Consider the following 8939-nt stretch of genomic DNA (forward strand, 5'->3'; position numbering starts at 1 on the left):
GAGCTATGTGATTTAGAGACACCTTTCTTCATAAGCTATAGATGAAATGGCATAATGCATTCTTAGTTTCATTGTTACTTCCCATTATACACTTCACTCTGGCGTAAGGATTTCTCTTTCTATGTCTTTTTTGGTGTAAGGGGTAAGAAATAAGGGGAGAAATTTGGTCTCTGCCTGCCTGTCTTCTGGTTGTTGCTGGTAAATCTGCTGGCAGCCTAGCACAGCCTTTTGCTCTGTAAGGACCTTGCTGGAAGGGTAAAAGAGGACCTCTGGATAAAAGAGGAAGGAAAATGCTGGTGTTTGGGATTCAGGGAAAGTGAACCTTGGGCATTGTAGAGATCCTAAGGTCCCCTGGAAAACAGTGAGTGATGCTGAATTTAAGTTCTGTTTCTCTTCAGACCTCATTGAACCCCGTAACAGGAAGGAAAGAAGAACCAGAGTGGAGTTTCTGGCCTTTCTGTTTGGGTGAATGAAGCTTCAAAGCGAGCTCCGTTTTTGTTCTTGTTATCTGAAGCATTCAGTGTTACCAGAAATGCATTCTTCAAAAGAGAAGGAACAAACCATGCTATTTATTTCCTAAGTATGTGAGAGGGTCAGACAGGTGGGGCAGAGAAGTTCTCAGACCTTATGTTCTGACTCAGTCTGTGAGAGAGATGTGTGATGCCTAGCATCAGCATACACTGATGTTCACTTCTAGAACTCACTGAAATTTACACCAGGGATTTTTGCTTCGTCCCTTTGAAAGCATTTGATTGGACTGTTGCAAACACGTACAGGTGTGAATCTCCAGTATCTCTGCGCCTTCCTTGCAGAACAAGCACAGTTTAAAGATCTGAGGAAGTGCCTGCTTTTGCCAATGTTAGGAGTCAATTCTGGTATTACTATACCAGCATGAGAGATTAGTCGCTTCATTTCAGGAGGAATCGATGCGTTGCCTGTCCCATGCCTGCCTGCTGGGGAAGCATTAACTTAGTGATGTGCCCAATAAGCCTCCACTCTTGGGATGAGGTTTCTTAATATGATTTCTACTGTAGCCAAAAGTACATCAGAGAGTGATGATTTAGGTCACGAAAGTAGAACACTCAAAGCACCAGCTTTCCAATGGATCGGGCAGCATGTGGTTACCCTGTCCCTGCATTGAGATGGAATATTTTAAGACATAATGGCCCATCCCAAGTTAGATCTCCAGCATAAGAAATGTCAATTCAAGTAATGCTTGGTAAAATTATAAACAGCTGAAAACAGAGTTGTGTATTGAAAAGTGCCAAGCAGCCTTAATGCTGTAATTACTCTTTGCACAGACCTTTCATTTTGCCAGAAAAAATGGGATGAGCCCAGCTGCAACAAGTGCATCCGTTTGGACAGAGGGATGGAAAACTGCATTTTTGCCAGAGACCCAAACAAGGAGTCCTTGCCTGACATTTCACCTTGTTGTTTTGAAACTGAGCCTAGAGGTCTTTAAGATGAATGTGGGACTGTTTCTGTGGCTCCCTTAACAGGTAAAATACTTCTGACTACTCTGTACTTTGATTGCCAACTCCATCCTACCTTTAGCAGAATCCTAAGCTGACCCAATGCAGCTGGTGGGGTGTGATGGAGGTGACAGAATTAATTTTCAGGAGAGGCAAACAGTGACAAGGATCCCTGCACAGAGCTGTTGGTTTTATTTTCCTCTCCCACCCTGAAGTTAATAGAAAAAGAGATAGCTGCAGCTGAGCACTGCAGTATACTGCAGTATACTCCCTTCACTGCTTGCTTTATAAAGGGGTGTTTTGCTCTTGTCTGATAGCTGCTGTGGCCAGATTGCAGAAAGGAATGACAGCCACTGATCTCAGCTCTACTCTGTGTATGGCTTTGGTCATGTGTCCATAAGGGGTAAATCCAATTTCTCTGCAGAACACTGGTGTTCCACACATCAGCTCCATTTTTAAGATGGTTGTTGTCAAGGACACGCTGTTGCCTTCCCTTCTGAGAGCTTCTGTGAGCTGACCCTTACAGGGAAGTGTAAACTCAGCTGACTGCCAGCCCACATTCTGGGAGCAGCTACACCCCTCCCATCTGCATTAGCCCTGAACTGCAGTGTACGGACTGCAATGGTCAATGGCTGTGTTTGGAAAGTGCTCATGGCTGGGTACATACAGCATGCAAAATGTTAAAAACTCTGTGTTTTAATGGGGAACTCTTTTCTGGCAGTACAACAGGACTCCCTGGATGTTTCAAGATGCAAGGATGAGTGCTTGTGACTGGAAGGACAGTCTGTGCTGTGTTGCACTTGGGCTGCAGACTGACATCTTTGGTGTAAAGTATGCTTGTGCTACTTCAACATCTCGAGTTGCATTCTCTGAGCTTGTGTTTGTTTCCTTCTGAAATAGAATTTGAGTCAAGTTCTTTTCAAAGCTATGCAGCAGCACTATTGCAATGCCATGTGTCAGGCCAACCCTTGTTAGCCACGTGTAGATGAGTGAGAGGCTTGAAGGAAACCTAATGAAACTTTATCTTTCCTGTGTTTTGCACTGAGGGTGTTGAATTTGGAGCTCTCTGAGGCAGCTTGTGCCTTAAAATAGACAGCGAACTCCTATTGTTCAGGTGACATAATGAGGCTGAGAAACAATGCAGAAGGAGGTGGTAGCTGATGTATTTTGACTGATTCTTTTTCCTGACTTTATTATTATTATTTAAAAGAGTATTTTAAGAATACAGGAAAATGAAGGGCCAGTATCTGGCTGGAAAAGTTGGGAGGTATGTTCTGCACAAAGACCAAACGTGGTTTAACGCCTGTGTCTGACAGGAGCTAATTTAGAAATTGCCTCCTGCTCTCAGAGGGCTGCACTGCAGTGTCAAACTCCCCTGTTTGATTACTTTTCTGCCCTCCACTCTTCAAAATGAGGAAGGAGGACCAAACAGAAGCTGTGCTTGTGGCCGGTACGCTCACCATGGATTCAAGAGCACTGCACTGAAGTCCTTGCCCCAGAATGCAGGCAGTGCAGGGTAGGTTCTTATATAAAAGCAGGCACCTGCAGACCCGTTAGTCCTTTACAAGACCCCAAGCATTGTATTTTGGAAAAGAAGAGTTACCACAAACATCACTGTGGCTGGAGGTTCTGCTGAGGGCACTGGGGAGATATGTTAGGCAAGCTTTATAGAACCCAGCGTGTCCTCAGGGGTCGTTTTGGTGAACCAGCATTTACCAGCTCTGGTCTAAATTGTGCTTTCCACAATCCTGCTTGTGTCACATGGAGGCAGTGTGAGGACAGTGGCACTGAGGACTTGGGCCTATGCCCAGGTCTGCCACCAGCTAGCTGCAATCTCCTGGAAGTGATTCCACATTCTTCAGGTTACTCCCATCCCATGTGAAGTAAGAGGGCTGTGGAAGACCTATAACTACTCTTGAAAGTATTATTTCGTAGACTAAAGAAGCCGTGGCAACATAAGGCTACAACACTGTTTCTATCACAAGACAAGCTTGAGTCAGCGACTGCCTTTGAAACATCTGTGCTGTTGGCTAAAATAGACTTTCCTACCAGATTTGATGTACATTGAAGGAGTTGTGAAAATATCCCAGAATAGGAGGAGGAAAGGGGAATATCAGATAAGAGGAGAAGAAAAACCATTGGAGTAAAACAGCTGTGAAACAATTTCCCCACTTTTGTCATTGCTATTCTTTTTCCTGCTAAACTGATTAACTTACTGGACCAGTTAAATTGTGATACAGCAAAGACAACTGTTATGTGGAGCTTACAAGCAGGAGGGGAACCAGCTTTTTGTGTGGTCTGATAGTGATGGGACAAGGGGGAATGGCTTTAAACTACGATAGGGGAAATTTAGGTTAGATGTTAGGAAGACATTCTTCACTCAGTGGTTGGTGAGGCCCTGGCACTGCTGCCCAGAGCTGTGGTGCCCCATCCCTGGAGGTGCCCAAGGCCAGGTTGGATGGGCCCTGGGCAGCCTGAGCTGGTGGGAGCAGCCCTATGGGAGTCATATTTTCTTACTCCTTTTTAACCAGAATCAAAAGAAAGAAAAAAAAAAAAAAAAAAAAAAAACTTGAAGAAAAAGGCAAATGCAGAGGTTCCCATGCAATGTTTTTCTCTATCGCTTTTGCCAAAGCAAGGAGGGAATGAAGGAAACATGATTTCATGTAAATTGTTTTTCTTTGCCTATTTCTAGACCCATTTTTATTGGTTAATTGTAATTAAGCAGGAAGTTTTGGAATGATTGGTACGTCAGTCATAATGGACAGCATTGTAATTAAAACATTCTCTTAGCAAATCTCGAGGCTCCATCGTTACTCCTGCTTAGCACATACTGCCTTTGCTGAAGTCAGGGCTGTTTCACCACAGCTTGAGCTGTTTCTGTGGGCCACAAAAATACAGCTCACACTAGAAGACACACAATTTATTGACAGTCTACTTAGAACTTATAACAGTCTGATCAAAGAGTGTTCATTCACCCACTTACAATGGTTCTAACAATCATAAATTGTATTACCTACAATATTAGAGAGAAAGGGGATACAAGAAAAAAATCTTAACTATATCAGTGTCAAAGCACACACACAGACATCTTGGCTGCAGCTTCCTCTGCGTTGTGCTCCTCCCTCTGCCATCTGGGGAGGGTTGCATGCATTGTGGCCCCGAGGCCTTCAGCCCAACGCTGTGTGATGATGGTGGGGCTCCTCCATCCTCCTCACCAGCACGGTGGTGCTTGGGTTCCTGTCTCCCCTCTGCTGGAGCCCACCTGGGGCTGCTCACACCCAGTTCTGAGCCTCTCCCCACCGTCTTCTTGGAGCTGGGTGCGTGCACACCTCACGCCTTTGTTCCTCGCTGTGTCCCTGAAGGTTTCAAGGCCCCACAGCCATACCTGCCTGCCTTCCTGTGCTGTGGCAGCTCCAGGAGAGCTTGCTGTGCTGGTAGGTGATGGCCAGGGGATCGTTAGATGGTAGCTGTTACAGCTATGCAAGTTCATGCAAAGTTTCCTGCACAGCAAATTCCAACCAAAGCAAGGCTGACAAACCTCCATCTCTGTTCTGCAGTGCTAAAACACAGCCCATGCTGTGTTCTTGGCAAGGGCAGGACCATGCCTCATGGGCTGTAAAGCCTACAGACAGACCCCTCTGACAGTCAGTGATCATGAGCTGTCACACACGAGTCCAGCAAGGACTTTGCAAACCCTCCCGTGGCTCAAGGCTCCTGGCCAGGACCGAGCAATTGATCTTCTTGGAGGCATTTGCTCTTTCCTATCTGGTCTTGCCTCGTGTGGGTCTAAGGAGGGGTCTGTAGCTCTTGGCTTTACTGCGTAGCCACCGTGCAATTTACTTCACGTTTGATTTTAATAGCCTGGATAATTTGCACAATTAACCAAGCTCTCCCCAGCACCCAAGGTTACACTCCCAGAGTACTAGTTAAACATTTCAGTCACTAATGGAGTCTCACTGAGGAGGGATTTACACCAGGAATGATGCTCAGCATCTTTTTTCATGTGGTTGTAGTAACAGCAACTTGCTCATTCTTTTGTGCACTGCAAACCTTGCTTTGGTGGCTTGTTTTACTGCCTGTGGGACCACAAATGTACAAACTGAATGCTCTGTTATTTGCAACACTAGCTCAAACCTACACCAAGCGTTAATAGAATTCATTTAGTACAGAGTTAAAATGTTTCTAGTGATTTTAGTGTCACTTCTAAAAAACATTGATTAAAACCACACATTTAAATTCAAGCCACTTTACATATGCATGCATGATCAGACAGCTTAGAGGTGATTTCTGGGCATTGGGTATGCACACAAACACAGCTGCATCCCACATAGACGACTATGGACCCGTCAGAAAACAGAGGATAAACTTCATATTCACATTAGGGTAAACTGTTCTAAACAGATGACTGCAACCCACTGCCTCCTTATATGCAATTAATGTGCCTGGGTGTTTCCTGCTTGTTGTTACCCTTCTCATCAGCACTGGTGCACAGCGCTCATCCCAAACTCCTCCGTAAGCTGCTGAAATCACCTCATCTCCTCCTTAATGAAACAAAATATTTCATCAGGGCAATACATAATTGCACTTACGTTGCATCTTGACATCCACATTACTAGAGGACCTTTAATTTTCTACCTGTCCCAGTGCCATCAATTTATACACTGGTACTCTACATGAAGATGAATTCCAGTACTGTAAAGCTACATTAATGAGATGTGTATATTTTAATGTAATTAAACATTAGGTGTCTAGACAATTTATTCACCTTTTCTTCTTAGCTTCTCCTTGTACTCACATTGCAATGTTTTACAGATTCAGAGTCACAGCCACAGCTACATGTTTCCTGTATGAAGGCACTGCATCACGTGCAGTATCAGTCTGTTAGTCACAATCACAATCTGTAACAGGAGGTGTATCCATCCTCATCAAGGGAAACAGAATTTCTCTTGTTTGGAGACGGAGACCCCTTTAGATTGGATCCATTTCTTCCACTGCTGCCTCAAGTTTGTTTGTTTTGTCTCTTTTTTGAACTGCAGCAACCGATCTGGAGAAAGTGAAGGATTACATCTGTGCCTGTCTGATAACAAAGCAACATAAAATCCGGCAAGAGAAAGCTAGGCAACATGCAATTAGTAACATTAATAGTTAGGAACGCATACTTATTTTTCTGTGCTACCTGTGAAGACAAAAATAGCAAACGTTGTTGGTATTACCTCCATTACCCAATGCAGGCCATTTATAGCCAGAGGGCTTTTTGGTGATATTAAAGATCAAGGAAGCTGCATTTTGCTTGCATATTTTTATGCAGTTTATTAGCTTTTGTTCTCAGAGAGCTGCTTGCAAATCCTCCGTCCACATTTGTTATCTGTTTGTTCCATCCCTTTTCTGTAACAGAAGAACTTTGCAGTTTAAGAGAGCGGTTATGACATTATTACAAATGCTCTATCATGATCTCTCCATTCTAAAAAAAATTCTTCATTCTGAAAAAGAAAACACTGCTGTTAACACTGGAATAAATGCTGCAGTCAATGCTGGGCTCACTCCCATGTATGGACATTCCTGGAACTCGCATGGTTTTGTTCCTGAGAGCAGCCTCGCTCAGTCAGCCCAAGCAAGGTTTGCACTCCCTGCAGCCCAGCAGGCAGCAGGCACAGCAAGGCCTGCTCTCATCTCCTGCTGGAAGAACCATCTTCCCTCCTGTAAAAGCAAACCAACCTCCCACCCCAGAAGCCCCCATAACCGACCTCCCTCCCCCCCCAATTCAACGTTTCATTCTCCCGCATCCTCTCCATCTCCAACCGGAGATGCCGCTCAGGTTGCAGCAGTCACGTCCCGCACTCGGTTCTCCATGTGCCCCGAGTGCCCGGGGAAGGGCAGTGACTGCCCTACACCACCACGGGCAGGGCGGGGGCCCCAGCCCTGCTTCCCTCCCTGCTGCCGCTGAGCTCCAGCAGCCGCTCCAGCAGCGCCCTGGTGGGGGCGTTATCCCAGCGGGCCATGTCCTCCCCGTGCTGCCTCAGCTGCCGCCATATGTCCACGCGCATCGAGCCCAGCTCCCTCCTGGCCACGTTACTCCTCGCCCCCAGCCTGGGACCCGTGCCGCTCTGCCACGGCCTCTTGCCAGGCCACCTCCCTCCCGATGGGAGCAGGGCTGAGGCAGCGGCCGTGCCGGGGCTCTGCAGCCCTCCCCAGTCCCTTTTGTTCTCAGGGTTCCTCCACCCTTTGCCTCCGCGCCCTCTGCCAGAGCCCCCTCCATCCTCCTGTGCCCAGGCAGCCCCTGCGGCCTGGCTGCTCGCTGCCTTGTGCCGGTGCAGGGCTGGAGCACCCATTGGGTCCCCCCCGGTCCCCCCATCTGCCTGCAGCTGTACATCTCCCCTGCTTTCCCCTTCCTCCACCCCCCCACTTTCCCTTTTCACAACAGCCTGGGCACCAGGAAGCGCAGCGGGGCTCGCCTGACCCCTTTCCCCCCCCTCACAAGCTGGCAGACACGGGCTCACAGCTCCGTGCTTCTGCTCACAGGAGCCGCCCTCCGGATCGAGCCATGCCGCTCCATCCCAGGGCTCGCTGCCTCCCTGGCAGGTTGTTTTGGCAAGGGCCGTGCTGTGCTTTGCCCCTAACGCTGCCTTTAACTTCTCCACCCTGGCCTCACAGGCTCGGTGGTCGGTGCCTTTCTCTTTCAAGGCTTGTATTTTCTGCACCAACGCTCGGATCGCTCCCTGAAACTCCTCCACGGTCCTCGCGCTGACAGCCAGTTTGTCTTTCAGAGCCTTGTTCTCGCTCATAACTGCCTTTTTCTGCTCGCACACCTCCTGGTACTGGAGGACACTTCTCACCTGTTCCACAGCCGCAATGCTTTCCCGAGTTTTGCCCTCCTCCAGCTTCAGCCGCTGGGCCTTTATCTCCGCTTTCAGCTTGCCGTTCTCCTCCTTCAGCCTCTGGACCTCTGCTTGGGCCGCCTCTTTCTCCTCAGCCTGACTTTTGGCTGCTAACCACACAGCCCAAGCTCCTGCACATTTTAAGGATTTTCGGGAGAAAAGTTTCGACTTGGCCATTTCTTTTAATCTGGCAAACTCCAGGTCTGCTTGCTGAATGCTTCTGCAGGAGTTGGGGCCCCAGGGGTTGGGACCCCACTGAATGACCCAGTTAGCCAGCTCTGCCATTTTGTCCAAAACAACAGAGAAAGATGACTTTTAGGAGCAGAGAGGCTACCCTTCTGCTTTTAATTGTGATTTTTTTTTTTTTTTTCCTTTTTCTCTTCTAAGGGTATTTCTGTCTTTACAGAAAGGGTTGCTTCAAAACTACAAGAAACAAGAGCAGGGGCGAACCTGCTGCTCCTCTGCTTAAAGGTTTTAACAATGCAGCCGAAGGTTGCTCCTTAACCCGACTACAGCTGCACGAGCAACAAGAGAATATTAGAGAGAAAAGGGTTAAAAGAACACCATTCTTATCAGCATCAAACCCAATCCC

The sequence above is a fragment of the Tetrao urogallus genome (genome assembly GCF_951394365.1).
Source record: "Tetrao urogallus genome assembly, chromosome: 2".
Lineage (NCBI taxonomy): Eukaryota > Metazoa > Chordata > Aves > Galliformes > Phasianidae > Tetrao > Tetrao urogallus.